This window comes from Scyliorhinus torazame, chromosome 4, assembly GCF_047496885.1.
Source record: "Scyliorhinus torazame isolate Kashiwa2021f chromosome 4, sScyTor2.1, whole genome shotgun sequence".
NCBI lineage: Eukaryota > Metazoa > Chordata > Chondrichthyes > Carcharhiniformes > Scyliorhinidae > Scyliorhinus > Scyliorhinus torazame.
Genome location: NC_092710.1, coordinates 304,465,493 through 304,480,967, shown reverse-complemented (window position 1 = coordinate 304,480,967; position 15,475 = coordinate 304,465,493). Strand labels below are relative to the sequence as shown.

Here is a 15,475-nt window from a genome sequence, read left to right as displayed (position 1 = left end):
GCGTGCAGGCGGCAGGATGGTGTGAGGTGGGCGGGGCTTGCAGTTTTCCTTGGGGAGGTGGAGAAGAAAAAAGAGAGCTAGGTGGGGACGGCATGAAGGGGAGCGAGTATCAGGCATATAGGCTAGAATTAGCAGGAGAAGGAGAGAAAGAGGAGGAGAAGTAGAAGTAGAAGTAGAAAAAGAGAGAGAAAAAATTGAAAACAACCGGAAAGAAGAAGTGGCGAGGGTGCTAGGGTGGCCAGCTTGAATAGGCGAGAAGACGGTGCTGCAGATGCCTACGGCCATACTAGTCTGAAAACGCCCGATCTCGTCTGATCTCGGAAGCTAAGCAAACTCAGGCCTGGTTAGTACTTGGATGGGAGACCGCCTGGGAATACCAGGTGCAGTAGGCTTTTGCGGCCAGCAGTGACTGCTCACGCCAAGCACTCTCCACACCAGAGGCAGGCCAACCTTTTGCTGCTCTCTGCGTCCTCGCCATTCCTCCCAACACTTGCCTGCGGGCTCAACTCAGGCAGGCGGCTTGGTCGGGCCATTCAGCTGCTGCAGCTTTGCCGGGCCTTTGCAACGCAGCACGGTTGGGTGCCTTGGCGTGCTGCACTTTGATGGGCCCGCCAGCTGGCCCGTGTGGCCGCAAGCCAGTGTGTCGGCAGGACGTTCTCTCTCCTAGCCTGAAGGCGCCGCATGAATGCAAGTTGTGGCATTGGGGCTGGTGTGGAAAGCGAAGGAAGAGAGAGCTGGCTTGCATTGCCTGCCTGACCCTTGTGCTGGCTGTGCTGAGAGAAGTGCGCAGCGTTGCAATGTGGAAAGGCAGCAGCGTGCAGGCGGCAGGCTGGTGTGAGGTGGGCGGGGCTTGCAGTTTTCCTTGGGGAGGTGGAGAAGAAAAAAGAGAGCTAGGTGGGGACGGCATGAAGGGGAGCGAGTATCAGGCATATAGGCTAGAATTAGCAGGAGAAGGAGAGAAAGAGGAGGAGAAGTAGAAGTAGAAGTAGAAAAAGAGAGAGAGAAAATTGAAAACAACCGGAAAGAAGAAGTGGCGAGGGTGCTAGGGTGGCCAACTTGAATAGGCGAGAAGACGGTGCTGCAGATGCCTACGGCCATACTAGTCTGAAAACGCGACATCTCGTCTGATCTCGGAAGCTAAGCAGACTCAGGCCTGGTTAGTACTTGGATGGGAGACCGCCTGGGAATACCAGGTGCAGTAGGCTTTTGCGGCCAGCAGAGACTGCTCACGCCAAGCACTCTCCACACCAGAGGCAGGCCAACCTTTTGCTGCTCTCTGCGTCCTCGCCATTCCTCCCAACACTTGCCTGCGGGCTCAACTCAGGCAGGCGGCTTGGTCGGGCCATTCAGCTGCTGCAGCTTTGCCGGGCCTTTGCAACGCAGCACGGTTGGGTGCCTTGGCGTGCTGCACTTTGATGGGCCCGCCAGCTGGCCCGTGTGGCCGCAAGCCAGTGTGTCGGCAGGACGTTCTCCTAGCCTGAAGGCGCCGCATGAATGCAAGTTGTGGCATTGGGGCTGGTGTGGAAAGCGAAGGAAGAGAGAGCTGGCTTGCATTGCCTGCCTGACCCTTGTGCTGGCTGTGCTGAGAGAAGTGCGCAGCGTTGCAATGTGGAAAGGCAGCAGCGTGCAGGCGGCAGGCTGGTGTGAGGTGGGCGGGGCTTGCAGTTTTCCTTGGGGAGGTGGAGAAGAAAAAAGAGAGCTAGGTGGGGACGGCATGAAGGGGAGCGAGTATCAGGCATATAGGCTAGAATTAGCAGGAGAAGGAGAGAAAGAGGAGGAGAAGTAGAAGTAGAAGTAGAAAAAGAGAGAAAAAAATTGAAAACAACCGGAAAGAAGAAGTGGCGAGGGTGCTAGGGTGGCCAGCTTGAATAGGCGAGAAGACGGTGCTGCAGATGCCTACGGCCATACTAGTCTGAAAACGCCCGATCTCGTCTGATCTTGGAAGCTAAGCAGACTCAGGCCTGGTTAGTACTTGGATGGGAGACCGCCTGGGAATACCAGGTGCAGTAGGCTTTTGCGGCCAGCAGTGACTGCTCACGCCAAGCACTCTCCACACCAGAGGCAGGCCAACCTTTTGCTGCTCTCTGCGTCCTCGCCATTCCTCCCAACACTTGCCTGCGGGCTCAACTCAGGCAGGCGGCTTGGTCGGGCCATTCAGCTGCTGCAGCTTTGCCGGGCCTTTGCAACGCAGCACGGTTGTGTGCCTTGGCGTGCTGCACTTTGATGGGCACGCCAGCTGGCCCGTGTGGCCGCAAGCCAGTGTGTCGGCAGGACGTTCTCTCTCCTAGCCTGAAGGCGCCGCATGAATGCAAGTTGTGGCATTGGGGCTGGTGTGGAAAGCGAAGGAAGAGAGAGCTGGCTTGCATTGCCTGCCTGACCCTTGTGCTGGCTGTGCTGAGAGAAGTGCGCAGCATTGCAATGTGGAAAGGCAGCAGCGTGCAGGCGGCAGGCTGGTGTGAGGTAGGCGGGGCTTGCAGTTTTCCTTGAGGAGGTGGAGAAGAAAAAAGAGAGCTCGGTGGGGATGGCATGAAGGGGAGCGAGTATCAGGCATATAGGCTAGAATTAGCAGGAGAAGGAGAGAAAGAGGAGGAGAAGTAGAAGTAGAAGTAGAAAAAGAGAGAGAAAAAATTGAAAACAACCGGAAAGAAGAAGTGGCGAGGGTGCTAGGGTGGCCAGCTTGAATAGGCGAGAAGACGGTGCTGCAGATGCCTCCGGCCATACTAGTCTGAAAACGCCCGATCTCGTCTGATCTCGGAAGCTAAGCAGACTCAGGCCTGGTTAGTACTTGGATGGGAGACCGCCTGGGAATACCAGGTGCAGTAGGCTTTTGCGGCCAGCAGAGACTGCTCACGCCAAGCACTCTCCACACCAGAGGCAGGCCAACCTTTTGCTGCTCTCTGCGTCCTCGCCATTCCTCCCAACACTTGCCTGCGGGCTCAACTCAGGCAGGCGGCTTGGTCGGGCCATTCAGCTGCTGCAGCTTTGCCGGGCCTTTGCAACGCAGCACGGTTGGGTGCCTTGGCGTGCTGCACTTTGATGGGCCCGCCAGCTGGCCCGTGTGGCCGCAAGCCAGTGTGTCGGCAGGACGTTCTCTCTCCTAGCCTGAAGGCGCCGCATGAATGCAAGTTGTGGCATTGGGGCTGGTGTGGAAAGCGAAGGAAGAGAGAGCTGGCTTGCATTGCCTGCCTGACCCTTGTGCTGGCTGTGCTGAGAGAAGTGCGCAGCGTTGCAATGTGGAAAGGCAGCAGCGTGCAGGCGGCAGGCTGGTGTGAGGTGGGCGGGGCTTGCAGTTTTCCTTGGGGAGGTGGAGAAGAAAAAAGAGAGCTAGGTGGGGACGGCATGAAGGGGAGCGAGTATCAGGCATATAGGCTAGAATTAGCAGGAGAAGGAGAGAAAGAGGAGGAGAAGTAGAAGTAGAAGTAGAAAAAGAGAGAGAGAAAATTGAAAACAACCGGAAAGAAGAAGTGGCGAGGGTGCTAGGGTGGCCAACTTGAATAGGCGAGAAGACGGTGCTGCAGATGCCTACGGCCATACTAGTCTGAAAACGCCCGATCTCGTCTGATCTCGGAAGCTAAGCAGACTCAGGCCTGGTTAGTACTTGGATGGGAGACCGCCTGGGAATACCAGGTGCAGTAGGCTTTTGCGGCCAGCAGAGACTGCTCACGCCAAGCACTCTCCACACCAGAGGCAGGCCAACCTTTTGCTGCTCTCTGCGTCCTCGCCATTCCTCCCAACACTTGCCTGCGGGCTCAACTCAGGCAGGCGGCTTGGTCGGGCCATTCAGCTGCTGCAGCTTTGCCGGGCCTTTGCAACGCAGCACGGTTGGGTGCCTTGGCGTGCTGCACTTTGATGGGCCCGCCAGCTGGCCCGTGTGGCCGCAAGCCAGTGTGTCGGCAGGACGTTCTCCTAGCCTGAAGGCGCCGCATGAATGCAAGTTGTGGCATTGGGGCTGGTGTGGAAAGCGAAGGAAGAGAGAGCTGGCTTGCATTGCCTGCCTGACCCTTGTGCTGGCTGTGCTGAGAGAAGTGCGCAGCGTTGCAATGTGGAAAGGCAGCAGCGTGCAGGCGGCAGGCTGGTGTGAGGTGGGCGGGGCTTGCAGTTTTCCTTGGGGAGGTGGAGAAGAAAAAAGAGAGCTAGGTGGGGACGGCATGAAGGGGAGCGAGTATCAGGCATATAGGCTAGAATTAGCAGGAGAAGGAGAGAAAGAGGAGGAGAAGTAGAAGTAGAAGTAGAAAAAGAGAGAGAAAAAATTGAAAACAACCGGAAAGAAGAAGTGGCGAGGGTGCTAGGGTGGCCAGCTTGAATAGGCGAGAAGACGGTGCTGCAGATGCCTACGGCCATACTAGTCTGAAAACGCCCGATCTCGTCTGATCTCGGAAGCTGAGCAGACTCAGGCCTGGTTAGTACTTGGATGGGAGACCGCCTGGGAATACCAGGTGCAGTAGGCTTTTGCGGCCAGCAGTGACTGCTCACGCCAAGCACTCTCCACACCAGAGGCAGGCCAACCTTTTGCTGCTCTCTGCGCCCTCGCCATTCCTCCCAACACTTGCCTGCGGGCTCAACTCAGGCAGGCGGCTTGGTCGGGCCATTCAGCTGCTGCAGCTTTGCCGGGCCTTTGCAACGCAGCACGGTTGTGTGCCTTGGCGTGCTGCACTTTGATGGGCACGCCAGCTGGCCCGTGTGGCCGCAAGCCAGTGTGTCGGCAGGACGTTCTCTCTCCTAGCCTGAAGGCGCCGCATGAATGCAAGTTGTGGCATTGGGGCTGGTGTGGAAAGCGAAGGAAGAGAGAGCTGGCTTGCATTGCCTGCCTGACCCTTGTGCTGGCTGTGCTGAGAGAAGTGCGCAGCATTGCAATGTGGAAAGGCAGCAGCGTGCAGGCGGCAGGCTGGTGTGAGGTAGGCGGGGCTTGCAGTTTTCCTTGAGGAGGTGGAGAAGAAAAAAGAGAGCTCGGTGGGGATGGCATGAAGGGGAGCGAGTATCAGGCATATAGGCTAGAATTAGCAGGAGAAGGAGAGAAAGAGGAGGAGAAGTAGAAGTAGAAGTAGAAAAAGAGAGAGAAAAAATTGAAAACAACCGGAAAGAAGAAGTGGCGAGGGTGCTAGGGTTGCCAACTTGAATAGGCGAGAAGACGGTGCTGCAGATGCCTACGGCCATACTAGTCTGAAAACGCCCGATCTCGTCTGATCTCGGAAGTTAAGCAGACTCAGGCCTGGTTAGTACTTGGATGGGAGACCGCCTGGGAATACCAGGTGCAGTAGGCTTTTGCGGCCAGCAGAGACTGCTCACGCCAAGCACTCTCCACACCAGAGGCAGGCCAACCTTTTGCTGCTCTCTGCGTCCTCGCCATTCCTCCCAACACTTGCCTGCGGGCTCAACTCAGGCAGGCGGCTTGGTCGGGCCATTCAGCTGCTGCAGCTTTGCCGGGCCTTTGCAACGCAGCACGGTTGGGTGCCTTGGCGTGCTGCACTTTGATGGGCCCGCCAGCTGGCCCGTGTGGCCGCAAGCCAGTGTGTCGGCAGGACGTTCTCCTAGCCTGAAGGCGCCGCATGAATGCAAGTTGTGGCATTGGGGCTGGTGTGGAAAGCGAAGGAAGAGAGAGCTGGCTTGCATTGCCTGCCTGACCCTTGTGCTGGCTGTGCTGAGAGAAGTGCGCAGCATTGCAATGTGGAAAGGCAGCAGCGTGCAGGCGGCAGGCTGGTGTGAGGTAGGCGGGGCTTGCAGTTTTCCTTGAGGAGGTGGAGAAGAAAAAAGAGAGCTCGGTGGGGATGGCATGAAGGGGAGCGAGTATCAGGCATATAGGCTAGAATTAGCAGGAGAAGGAGAGAAAGAGGAGGAGAAGTAGAAGTAGAAGTAGAAAAAGAGAGAGAAAAAATTGAAAACAACCGGAAAGAAGAAGTGGCGAGGGTGCTAGGGTGGCCAGCTTGAATAGGCGAGAAGACGGTGCTGCAGATGCCTACGGCCATACTAGTCTGAAAACGCCCGATCTCGTCTGATCTCGGAAGCTAAGCAGACTCAGGCCTGGTTAGTACTTGGATGGGAGACCGCCTGGGAATACCAGGTGCAGTAGGCTTTTGCGGCCAGCAGAGACTGCTCACGCCAAGCACTCTCCACACCAGAGGCAGGCCAACCTTTTGCTGCTCTCTGCGTCCTCGCCATTCCTCCCAACACTTGCCTGCGGGCTCAACTCAGGCAGGCGGCTTGGTCGGGCCATTCAGCTGCTGCAGCTTTGCCGGGCCTTTGCAACGCAGCACGGTTGTGTGCCTTGGCGTGCTGCACTTTGATGGGCACGCCAGCTGGCCCGTGTGGCCGCAAGCCAGTGTGTCGGCAGGACGTTCTCTCTCCTAGCCTGAAGGCGCCGCATGAATGCAAGTTGTGGCATTGGGGCTGGTGTGGAAAGCGAAGGAAGAGAGAGCTGGCTTGCATTGCCTGCCTGACCCTTGTGCTGGCTGTGCTGAGAGAAGTGCGCAGCGTTGCAATGTGGAAAGGCAGCAGCGTGCAGGCGGCAGGCTGGTGTGAGGTGGGCGGGGCTTGCAGTTTTCCTTGGGGAGGTGGAGAAGAAAAAAGAGAGCTAGGTGGGGACGGCATGAAGGGGAGCGAGTATCAGGCATATAGGCTAGAATTAGCAGGAGAAGGAGAGAAAGAGGAGGAGAAGTAGAAGTAGAAGTAGAAAAAGAGAGAGAAAAAATTGAAAACAACCGGAAAGAAGAAGTGGCGAGGGTGCTAGGGTTGCCAACTTGAATAGGCGAGAAGACGGTGCTGCAGATGCCTACGGCCATACTAGTCTGAAAACGCCCGATCTCGTCTGATCTTGGAAGCTAAGCAGACTCAGGCCTGGTTAGTACTTGGATGGGAGACCGCCTGGGAATACCAGGTGCAGTAGGCTTTTGCGGCCAGCAGAGACTGCTCACGCCAAGCACTCTCCACACCAGAGGCAGGCCAACCTTTTGCTGCTCTCTGCGTCCTCGCCATTCCTCCCAACACTTGCCTGCGGGCTCAACTCAGGCAGGCGGCTTGGTCGGGCCATTCAGCTGCTGCAGCTTTGCCGGGCCTTTGCAACGCAGCACGGTTGGGTGCCTTGGCGTGCTGCACTTTGATGGGCCCGCCAGCTGGCCCGTGTGGCCGCAAGCCAGTGTGTCGGCAGGACGTTCTCCTAGCCTGAAGGCGCCGCATGAATGCAAGTTGTGGCATTGGGGCTGGTGTGGAAAGCGAAGGAAGAGAGAGCTGGCTTGCATTGCCTGCCTGACCCTTGTGCTGGCTGTGCTGAGAGAAGTGCGCAGCGTTGCAATGTGGAAAGGCAGCAGCGTGCAGGCGGCAGGCTGGTGTGAGGTGGGCGGGGCTTGCAGTTTTCCTTGGGGAGGTGGAGAAGAAAAAAGAGAGCTAAGTGGGGACGGCATGAAGGGGAGCGAGTATCAGGCATATAGGCTAGAATTAGCAGGAGAAGGAGAGAAAGAGGAGGAGAAGTAGAAGTAGAAGTAGAAAAAGAGAGAGAGAAAATTGAAAACAACCGGAAAGAAGAAGTGGCGAGGGTGCTAGGGTGGCCAGCTTGAATAGGCGAGAAGACGGTGCTGCACATGCCTACGGCCATACTAGTCTGAAAACGCCCGATCTCGTCTGATCTCGGAAGCTAAGCAGACTCAGGCCTGGTAAGTACTTGGATGGGAGACCGCCTGGGAATACCAGGTGCAGTAGGCTTTTGCGGCCAGCAGAGACTGCTCACGCCAAGCACTCTCCACACCAGAGGCAGGCCAACCTTTTGCTGCTCTCTGCGTCCTCGCCATTCCTCCCAACACTTGCCTGCGGGCTCAACTCAGGCAGGCGGCTTGGTCGGGCCATTCAGCTGCTGCAGCTTTGCCGGGCCTTTGCAACGCAGCACGGTTGGGTGCCTTGGCGTGCTGCACTTTGATGGGCCCGCCAGCTGGCCCGTGTGGCCGCAAGCCAGTGTGTCGGCAGGACGTTCTCCTAGCCTGAAGGCGCCGCATGAATGCAAGTTGTGGCATTGGGGCTGGTGTGGAAAGCGAAGGAAGAGAGAGCTGGCTTGCATTGCCTGCCTGACCCTTGTGCTGGCTGTGCTGAGAGAAGTGCGCAGCGTTGCAATGTGGAAAGGCAGCAGCGTGCAGGCGGCAGGCTGGTGTGAGGTGGGCGGGGCTTGCAGTTTTCCTTGGGGAGGTGGAGAAGAAAAAAGAGAGCTAGGTGGGGACGGCATGAAGGGGAGCGAGTATCAGGCATATAGGCTAGAATTAGCAGGAGAAGGAGAGAAAGAGGAGGAGAAGTAGAAGTAGAAGTAGAAAAAGAGAGAGAAAAAATTGAAAACAACCGGAAAGAAGAAGTGGCGAGGGTGCTAGGGTGGCCAGCTTGAATAGGCGAGAAGACGGTGCTGCAGATGCCTACGGCCATACTAGTCTGAAAACGCCCGATCTCGTCTGATCTCGGAAGCTAAGCAGACTCAGGCCTGGTTAGTACTTGGATGGGAGACCGCCTGGGAATACCAGGTGCAGTAGGCTTTTGCGGCCAGCAGTGACTGCTCACGCCAAGCACTCTCCACACCAGAGGCAGGCCAACCTTTTGCTGCTCTCTGCGTCCTCGCCATTCCTCCCAACACTTGCCTGCGGGCTCAACTCAGGCAGGCGGCTTGGTCGGGCCATTCAGCTGCTGCAGCTTTGCCGGGCCTTTGCAACGCAGCACGGTTGTGTGCCTTGGCGTGCTGCACTTTGATGGGCACGCCAGCTGGCCCGTGTGGCCGCAAGCCAGTGTGTCGGCAGGACGTTCTCTCTCCTAGCCTGAAGGCGCCGCATGAATGCAAGTTGTGGCATTGGGGCTGGTGTGGAAAGCGAAGGAAGAGAGAGCTGGCTTGCATTGCCTGCCTGACCCTTGTGCTGGCTGTGCTGAGAGAAGTGCGCAGCATTGCAATGTGGAAAGGCAGCAGCGTGCAGGCGGCAGGCTGGTGTGAGGTAGGCGGGGCTTGCAGTTTTCCTTGAGGAGGTGGAGAAGAAAAAAGAGAGCTCGGTGGGGATGGCATGAAGGGGAGCGAGTATCAGGCATATAGGCTAGAATTAGCAGGAGAAGGAGAGAAAGAGGAGGAGAAGTAGAAGTAGAAGTAGAAAAAGAGAGAGAAAAAATTGAAAACAACCGGAAAGAAGAAGTGGCGAGGGTGCTAGGGTGGCCAGCTTGAATAGGCGAGAAGACGGTGCTGCAGATGCCTCCGGCCATACTAGTCTGAAAACGCCCGATCTCGTCTGATCTCGGAAGCTAAGCAGACTCAGGCCTGGTTAGTACTTGGATGGGAGACCGCCTGGGAATACCAGGTGCAGTAGGCTTTTGCGGCCAGCAGAGACTGCTCACGCCAAGCACTCTCCACACCAGAGGCAGGCCAACCTTTTGCTGCTCTCTGCGTCCTCGCCATTCCTCCCAACACTTGCCTGCGGGCTCAACTCAGGCAGGCGGCTTGGTCGGGCCATTCAGCTGCTGCAGCTTTGCCGGGCCTTTGCAACGCAGCACGGTTGGGTGCCTTGGCGTGCTGCACTTTGATGGGCCCGCCAGCTGGCCCGTGTGGCCGCAAGCCAGTGTGTCGGCAGGACGTTCTCTCTCCTAGCCTGAAGGCGCCGCATGAATGCAAGTTGTGGCATTGGGGCTGGTGTGGAAAGCGAAGGAAAAGAGAGCTGGCTTGCATTGCCTGCCTGACCCTTGTGCTGGCTGTGCTGAGAGAAGTGCGCAGCGTTGCAATGTGGAAAGGCAGCAGCGTGCAGGCGGCAGGCTGGTGTGAGGTGGGCGGGGCTTGCAGTTTTCCTTGGGGAGGTGGAGAAGAAAAAAGAGAGCTAGGTGGGGACGGCATGAAGGGGAGCGAGTATCAGGCATATAGGCTAGAATTAGCAGGAGAAGGAGAGAAAGAGGAGGAGAAGTAGAAGTAGAAGTAGAAAAAGAGAGAGAGAAAATTGAAAACAACCGGAAAGAAGAAGTGGCGAGGGTGCTAGGGTGGCCAACTTGAATAGGCGAGAAGACGGTGCTGCAGATGCCTACGGCCATACTAGTCTGAAAACGCCCGATCTCGTCTGATCTCGGAAGCTAAGCAGACTCAGGCCTGGTTAGTACTTGGATGGGAGACCGCCTGGGAATACCAGGTGCAGTAGGCTTTTGCGGCCAGCAGAGACTGCTCACGCCAAGCACTCTCCACACCAGAGGCAGGCCAACCTTTTGCTGCTCTCTGCGTCCTCGCCATTCCTCCCAACACTTGCCTGCGGGCTCAACTCAGGCAGGCGGCTTGGTCGGGCCATTCAGCTGCTGCAGCTTTGCCGGGCCTTTGCAACGCAGCACGGTTGGGTGCCTTGGCGTGCTGCACTTTGATGGGCCCGCCAGCTGGCCCGTGTGGCCGCAAGCCAGTGTGTCGGCAGGACGTTCTCCTAGCCTGAAGGCGCCGCATGAATGCAAGTTGTGGCATTGGGGCTGGTGTGGAAAGCGAAGGAAGAGAGAGCTGGCTTGCATTGCCTGCCTGACCCTTGTGCTGGCTGTGCTGAGAGAAGTGCGCAGCGTTGCAATGTGGAAAGGCAGCAGCGTGCAGGCGGCAGGATGGTGTGAGGTGGGCGGGGCTTGCAGTTTTCCTTGGGGAGGTGGAGAAGAAAAAAGAGAGCTAGGTGGGGACGGCATGAAGGGGAGCGAGTATCAGGCATATAGGCTAGAATTAGCAGGAGAAGGAGAGAAAGAGGAGGAGAAGTAGAAGTAGAAGTAGAAAAAGAGAGAGAAAAAATTGAAAACAACCGGAAAGAAGAAGTGGCGAGGGTGCTAGGGTGGCCAGCTTGAATAGGCGAGAAGACGGTGCTGCAGATGCCTACGGCCATACTAGTCTGAAAACGCCCGATCTCGTCTGATCTCGGAAGCTAAGCAAACTCAGGCCTGGTTAGTACTTGGATGGGAGACCGCCTGGGAATACCAGGTGCAGTAGGCTTTTGCGGCCAGCAGTGACTGCTCACGCCAAGCACTCTCCACACCAGAGGCAGGCCAACCTTTTGCTGCTCTCTGCGTCCTCGCCATTCCTCCCAACACTTGCCTGCGGGCTCAACTCAGGCAGGCGGCTTGGTCGGGCCATTCAGCTGCTGCAGCTTTGCCGGGCCTTTGCAACGCAGCACGGTTGGGTGCCTTGGCGTGCTGCACTTTGATGGGCCCGCCAGCTGGCCCGTGTGGCCGCAAGCCAGTGTGTCGGCAGGACGTTCTCTCTCCTAGCCTGAAGGCGCCGCATGAATGCAAGTTGTGGCATTGGGGCTGGTGTGGAAAGCGAAGGAAGAGAGAGCTGGCTTGCATTGCCTGCCTGACCCTTGTGCTGGCTGTGCTGAGAGAAGTGCGCAGCGTTGCAATGTGGAAAGGCAGCAGCGTGCAGGCGGCAGGCTGGTGTGAGGTGGGCGGGGCTTGCAGTTTTCCTTGGGGAGGTGGAGAAGAAAAAAGAGAGCTAGGTGGGGACGGCATGAAGGGGAGCGAGTATCAGGCATATAGGCTAGAATTAGCAGGAGAAGGAGAGAAAGAGGAGGAGAAGTAGAAGTAGAAGTAGAAAAAGAGAGAGAGAAAATTGAAAACAACCGGAAAGAAGAAGTGGCGAGGGTGCTAGGGTGGCCAACTTGAATAGGCGAGAAGACGGTGCTGCAGATGCCTACGGCCATACTAGTCTGAAAACGCCCGATCTCGTCTGATCTCGGAAGCTAAGCAGACTCAGGCCTGGTTAGTACTTGGATGGGAGACCGCCTGGGAATACCAGGTGCAGTAGGCTTTTGCGGCCAGCAGAGACTGCTCACGCCAAGCACTCTCCACACCAGAGGCAGGCCAACCTTTTGCTGCTCTCTGCGTCCTCGCCATTCCTCCCAACACTTGCCTGCGGGCTCAACTCAGGCAGGCGGCTTGGTCGGGCCATTCAGCTGCTGCAGCTTTGCCGGGCCTTTGCAACGCAGCACGGTTGGGTGCCTTGGCGTGCTGCACTTTGATGGGCCCGCCAGCTGGCCCGTGTGGCCGCAAGCCAGTGTGTCGGCAGGACGTTCTCCTAGCCTGAAGGCGCCGCATGAATGCAAGTTGTGGCATTGGGGCTGGTGTGGAAAGCGAAGGAAGAGAGAGCTGGCTTGCATTGCCTGCCTGACCCTTGTGCTGGCTGTGGTGAGAGAAGTGCGCAGCGTTGCAATGTGGAAAGGCAGCAGCGTGCAGGCGGCAGGCTGGTGTGAGGTGGGCGGGGCTTGCAGTTTTCCTTGGGGAGGTGGAGAAGAAAAAAGAGAGCTAGGTGGGGACGGCATGAAGGGGAGCGAGTATCAGGCATATAGGCTAGAATTAGCAGGAGAAGGAGAGAAAGAGGAGGAGAAGTAGAAGTAGAAGTAGAAAAAGAGAGAGAAAAAATTGAAAACAACCGGAAAGAAGAAGTGGCGAGGGTGCTAGGGTGGCCAGCTTGAATAGGCGAGAAGACGGTGCTGCAGATGCCTACGGCCATACTAGTCTGAAAACGCCCGATCTCGTCTGATCTCGGAAGCTAAGCAGACTCAGGCCTGGTTAGTACTTGGATGGGAGACCGCCTGGGAATACCAGGTGCAGTAGGCTTTTGCGGCCAGCAGTGACTGCTCACGCCAAGCACTCTCCACACCAGAGGCAGGCCAACCTTTTGCTGCTCTCTGCGTCCTCGCCATTCCTCCCAACACTTGCCTGCGGGCTCAACTCAGGCAGGCGGCTTGGTCGGGCCATTCAGCTGCTGCAGCTTTGCCGGGCCTTTGCAACGCAGCACGGTTGTGTGCCTTGGCGTGCTGCACTTTGATGGGCACGCCAGCTGGCCCGTGTGGCCGCAAGCCAGTGTGTCGGCAGGACGTTCTCTCTCCTAGCCTGAAGGCGCCGCATGAATGCAAGTTGTGGCATTGGGGCTGGTGTGGAAAGCGAAGGAAGAGAGAGCTGGCTTGCATTGCCTGCCTGACCCTTGTGCTGGCTGTGCTGAGAGAAGTGCGCAGCATTGCAATGTGGAAAGGCAGCAGCGTGCAGGCGGCAGGCTGGTGTGAGGTAGGCGGGGCTTGCAGTTTTCCTTGAGGAGGTGGAGAAGAAAAAAGAGAGCTCGGTGGGGATGGCATGAAGGGGAGCGAGTATCAGGCATATAGGCTAGAATTAGCAGGAGAAGGAGAGAAAGAGGAGGAGAAGTAGAAGTAGAAGTAGAAAAAGAGAGAGAAAAAATTGAAAACAACCGGAAAGAAGAAGTGGCGAGGGTGCTAGGGTGGCCAGCTTGAATAGGCGAGAAGACGGTGCTGCAGATGCCTCCGGCCATACTAGTCTGAAAACGCCCGATCTCGTCTGATCTCGGAAGCTAAGCAGACTCAGGCCTGGTTAGTACTTGGATGGGAGACCGCCTGGGAATACCAGGTGCAGTAGGCTTTTGCGGCCAGCAGAGACTGCTCACGCCAAGCACTCTCCACACCAGAGGCAGGCCAACCTTTTGCTGCTCTCTGCGTCCTCGCCATTCCTCCCAACACTTGCCTGCGGGCTCAACTCAGGCAGGCGGCTTGGTCGGGCCATTCAGCTGCTGCAGCTTTGCCGGGCCTTTGCAACGCAGCACGGTTGGGTGCCTTGGCGTGCTGCACTTTGATGGGCCCGCCAGCTGGCCCGTGTGGCCGCAAGCCAGTGTGTCGGCAGGACGTTCTCTCTCCTAGCCTGAAGGCGCCGCATGAATGCAAGTTGTGGCATTGGGGCTGGTGTGGAAAGCGAAGGAAAAGAGAGCTGGCTTGCATTGCCTGCCTGACCCTTGTGCTGGCTGTGCTGAGAGAAGTGCGCAGCGTTGCAATGTGGAAAGGCAGCAGCGTGCAGGCGGCAGGCTGGTGTGAGGTGGGCGGGGCTTGCAGTTTTCCTTGGGGAGGTGGAGAAGAAAAAAGAGAGCTAGGTGGGGACGGCATGAAGGGGAGCGAGTATCAGGCATATAGGCTAGAATTAGCAGGAGAAGGAGAGAAAGAGGAGGAGAAGTAGAAGTAGAAGTAGAAAAAGAGAGAGAGAAAATTGAAAACAACCGGAAAGAAGAAGTGGCGAGGGTGCTAGGGTGGCCAACTTGAATAGGCGAGAAGACGGTGCTGCAGATGCCTACGGCCATACTAGTCTGAAAACGCCCGATCTCGTCTGATCTCGGAAGCTAAGCAGACTCAGGCCTGGTTAGTACTTGGATGGGAGACCGCCTGGGAATACCAGGTGCAGTAGGCTTTTGCGGCCAGCAGAGACTGCTCACGCCAAGCACTCTCCACACCAGAGGCAGGCCAACCTTTTGCTGCTCTCTGCGTCCTCGCCATTCCTCCCAACACTTGCCTGCGGGCTCAACTCAGGCAGGCGGCTTGGTCGGGCCATTCAGCTGCTGCAGCTTTGCCGGGCCTTTGCAACGCAGCACGGTTGGGTGCCTTGGCGTGCTGCACTTTGATGGGCCCGCCAGCTGGCCCGTGTGGCCGCAAGCCAGTGTGTCGGCAGGACGTTCTCCTAGCCTGAAGGCGCCGCATGAATGCAAGTTGTGGCATTGGGGCTGGTGTGGAAAGCGAAGGAAGAGAGAGCTGGCTTGCATTGCCTGCCTGACCCTTGTGCTGGCTGTGCTGAGAGAAGTGCGCAGCGTTGCAATGTGGAAAGGCAGCAGCGTGCAGGCGGCAGGATGGTGTGAGGTGGGCGGGGCTTGCAGTTTTCCTTGGGGAGGTGGAGAAGAAAAAAGAGAGCTAGGTGGGGACGGCATGAAGGGGAGCGAGTATCAGGCATATAGGCTAGAATTAGCAGGAGAAGGAGAGAAAGAGGAGGAGAAGTAGAAGTAGAAGTAGAAAAAGAGAGAGAAAAAATTGAAAACAACCGGAAAGAAGAAGTGGCGAGGGTGCTAGGGTGGCCAGCTTGAATAGGCGAGAAGACGGTGCTGCAGATGCCTACGGCCATACTAGTCTGAAAACGCCCGATCTCGTCTGATCTCGGAAGCTAAGCAAACTCAGGCCTGGTTAGTACTTGGATGGGAGACCGCCTGGGAATACCAGGTGCAGTAGGCTTTTGCGGCCAGCAGTGACTGCTCACGCCAAGCACTCTCCACACCAGAGGCAGGCCAACCTTTTGCTGCTCTCTGCGTCCTCGCCATTCCTCCCAACACTTGCCTGCGGGCTCAACTCAGGCAGGCGGCTTGGTCGGGCCATTCAGCTGCTGCAGCTTTGCCGGGCCTTTGCAACGCAGCACGGTTGGGTGCCTTGGCGTGCTGCACTTTGATGGGCCCGCCAGCTGGCCCGTGTGGCCGCAAGCCAGTGTGTCGGCAGGACGTTCTCTCTCCTAGCCTGAAGGCGCCGCATGAATGCAAGTTGTGGCATTGGGGCTGGTGTGGAAAGCGAAGGAAGAGAGAGCTGGCTTGCATTGCCTGCCTGACCCTTGTGCTGGCTGTGCTGAGAGAAGTGCGCAGCGTTGCAATGTGGAAAGGCAGCAGCGTGCAGGCGGCAGGCTGGTGTGAGGTGGGCGGGGCTTGCAGTTTTCCTTGGGGAGGTGG

General features: G+C 57.3%; 19 non-coding genes across 19 annotated transcripts; all 19 read left to right on the top strand.

Annotated features, from left to right (window-relative positions):
• The first annotated feature begins 273 nt into the window (after positions 1–273).
• LOC140413980 (5S ribosomal RNA) lies at positions 274–392 on the top strand. The gene has a single exon (XR_011943128.1). It is a non-coding gene; the product is annotated as a 5S ribosomal RNA (ribosomal RNA).
• A 694-nt stretch (positions 393–1,086) lies between these two features.
• LOC140415493 (5S ribosomal RNA) lies at positions 1,087–1,205 on the top strand. The gene has a single exon (XR_011944594.1). It is a non-coding gene; the product is annotated as a 5S ribosomal RNA (ribosomal RNA).
• A 689-nt stretch (positions 1,206–1,894) lies between these two features.
• On the top strand, positions 1,895–2,013 carry LOC140413900 (5S ribosomal RNA). Its single transcript, XR_011943051.1, has one exon. It is a non-coding gene; the product is annotated as a 5S ribosomal RNA (ribosomal RNA).
• Positions 2,014–2,707: 694 nt separating this feature from the next.
• On the top strand, positions 2,708–2,826 carry LOC140414515 (5S ribosomal RNA). Its single transcript, XR_011943652.1, has one exon. It is a non-coding gene; the product is annotated as a 5S ribosomal RNA (ribosomal RNA).
• A 694-nt stretch (positions 2,827–3,520) lies between these two features.
• Positions 3,521–3,639, top strand: LOC140412121 (5S ribosomal RNA). Its single transcript, XR_011941327.1, has one exon. It is a non-coding gene; the product is annotated as a 5S ribosomal RNA (ribosomal RNA).
• Positions 3,640–4,329: 690 nt separating this feature from the next.
• LOC140414432 (5S ribosomal RNA) lies at positions 4,330–4,448 on the top strand. Its single transcript, XR_011943566.1, has one exon. It is a non-coding gene; the product is annotated as a 5S ribosomal RNA (ribosomal RNA).
• A 694-nt stretch (positions 4,449–5,142) lies between these two features.
• Positions 5,143–5,261, top strand: LOC140413932 (5S ribosomal RNA). The gene has a single exon (XR_011943082.1). It is a non-coding gene; the product is annotated as a 5S ribosomal RNA (ribosomal RNA).
• Positions 5,262–5,951: 690 nt separating this feature from the next.
• LOC140412120 (5S ribosomal RNA) lies at positions 5,952–6,070 on the top strand. Its single transcript, XR_011941326.1, has one exon. It is a non-coding gene; the product is annotated as a 5S ribosomal RNA (ribosomal RNA).
• A 694-nt stretch (positions 6,071–6,764) lies between these two features.
• LOC140413899 (5S ribosomal RNA) lies at positions 6,765–6,883 on the top strand. The gene has a single exon (XR_011943050.1). It is a non-coding gene; the product is annotated as a 5S ribosomal RNA (ribosomal RNA).
• A 690-nt stretch (positions 6,884–7,573) lies between these two features.
• LOC140413294 (5S ribosomal RNA) lies at positions 7,574–7,692 on the top strand. The gene has a single exon (XR_011942468.1). It is a non-coding gene; the product is annotated as a 5S ribosomal RNA (ribosomal RNA).
• A 690-nt stretch (positions 7,693–8,382) lies between these two features.
• LOC140412119 (5S ribosomal RNA) lies at positions 8,383–8,501 on the top strand. The gene has a single exon (XR_011941325.1). It is a non-coding gene; the product is annotated as a 5S ribosomal RNA (ribosomal RNA).
• A 694-nt stretch (positions 8,502–9,195) lies between these two features.
• On the top strand, positions 9,196–9,314 carry LOC140414514 (5S ribosomal RNA). Its single transcript, XR_011943650.1, has one exon. It is a non-coding gene; the product is annotated as a 5S ribosomal RNA (ribosomal RNA).
• Positions 9,315–10,008: 694 nt separating this feature from the next.
• Positions 10,009–10,127, top strand: LOC140412118 (5S ribosomal RNA). Its single transcript, XR_011941324.1, has one exon. It is a non-coding gene; the product is annotated as a 5S ribosomal RNA (ribosomal RNA).
• Positions 10,128–10,817: 690 nt separating this feature from the next.
• Positions 10,818–10,936, top strand: LOC140413979 (5S ribosomal RNA). Its single transcript, XR_011943127.1, has one exon. It is a non-coding gene; the product is annotated as a 5S ribosomal RNA (ribosomal RNA).
• A 694-nt stretch (positions 10,937–11,630) lies between these two features.
• LOC140412117 (5S ribosomal RNA) lies at positions 11,631–11,749 on the top strand. The gene has a single exon (XR_011941323.1). It is a non-coding gene; the product is annotated as a 5S ribosomal RNA (ribosomal RNA).
• Positions 11,750–12,439: 690 nt separating this feature from the next.
• LOC140412116 (5S ribosomal RNA) lies at positions 12,440–12,558 on the top strand. Its single transcript, XR_011941322.1, has one exon. It is a non-coding gene; the product is annotated as a 5S ribosomal RNA (ribosomal RNA).
• A 694-nt stretch (positions 12,559–13,252) lies between these two features.
• LOC140414513 (5S ribosomal RNA) lies at positions 13,253–13,371 on the top strand. The gene has a single exon (XR_011943649.1). It is a non-coding gene; the product is annotated as a 5S ribosomal RNA (ribosomal RNA).
• Positions 13,372–14,065: 694 nt separating this feature from the next.
• On the top strand, positions 14,066–14,184 carry LOC140412115 (5S ribosomal RNA). Its single transcript, XR_011941321.1, has one exon. It is a non-coding gene; the product is annotated as a 5S ribosomal RNA (ribosomal RNA).
• A 690-nt stretch (positions 14,185–14,874) lies between these two features.
• On the top strand, positions 14,875–14,993 carry LOC140413978 (5S ribosomal RNA). The gene has a single exon (XR_011943126.1). It is a non-coding gene; the product is annotated as a 5S ribosomal RNA (ribosomal RNA).
• Positions 14,994–15,475: the final 482 nt, after the last annotated feature.